Source organism: Quercus lobata, chromosome 6 (genome assembly GCF_001633185.2).
Source record: "Quercus lobata isolate SW786 chromosome 6, ValleyOak3.0 Primary Assembly, whole genome shotgun sequence".
NCBI lineage: Eukaryota > Viridiplantae > Streptophyta > Magnoliopsida > Fagales > Fagaceae > Quercus > Quercus lobata.
The window spans coordinates 12,316,075-12,316,948 of NC_044909.1; the positions used below are offsets into that span (position 1 = coordinate 12,316,075).

The 874-nt window shown below is 36.3% G+C and overlaps 1 pseudogene; it reads right to left on the bottom strand.

Annotated features, from left to right (window-relative positions):
* Positions 1-271: 271 nt before the first annotated feature.
* LOC115951100 lies at positions 272-412 on the bottom strand (annotated as a pseudogene).
* Between the last annotated feature and the right edge of the window lie 462 nt (positions 413-874).

The window sequence follows — 874 nt, forward strand, 5'->3', positions numbered from 1 at the left end:
ATCATTAAATCCTAGAGCATAACAAAATTATTTAAATCTCCAAATACAACTAATGAGTAAAATGTCATCGCATGTTCGGTATTTTGAACCAAACCATTCGGAATCATACTTTGGTTCACGATTTTCAAACCAGAAAATACAGCCTTGTGGCCTTTTTTTTTTTTACAATTACACCTTTCAAAACATTGCCCTTCCAAAGTTGCACTAACTTTGGAAGTCGGTGTTAGACTCTAAAAATGTGCACAGCAAAGCTAGCTTTGTGACTTGCTTGGTAGGGTGCGCCAGGCCTGAGTTGTAGTGCAGCACAAGGGCAGCGCTTAAGAACCACAGTACCAAGCTACCGAAACAGGCCCTCCCCCAGTATAAGAACAGATGCTACACTTGATCTTAGCCAAAAGGCCGAGAAAACTATGCTTAGGAATGTGCTTTGCGGCATTATTTATCTCACATTCCTCTCTCCTTGTTTATTTTCTTTGTCTACCGGTGTGAGATAAAAACCACTTTGCAAATCTCCCACATCACTGAATGTAAAGTTGAACTTTTCAATCGCTAAAATGGTATCTTTTATCTTCTTCTTTTTTTTCCCTCTTAAACATGTAAGGTACAAAGAGATGTGGACATGTACAATTCTTTTTCTCTTTTTGTTCCTATACATTCCTTTAAATATTCGATCTAAACTCTAAAAAAGGGACTCATATGAATTGATATGTTGAATTGAAGTGATGGATGCCTTAACCAAAAAAAAATGTTTAAAATTGATGTATGAAAAAGGTCTACTATGGCAAGCATATTTGATCAAATAAAAGACCAAAATTCCCACAGAATATATACAGCGCTATAGGAATTGTCTTGAATTTACTTCATGTCATGCTGG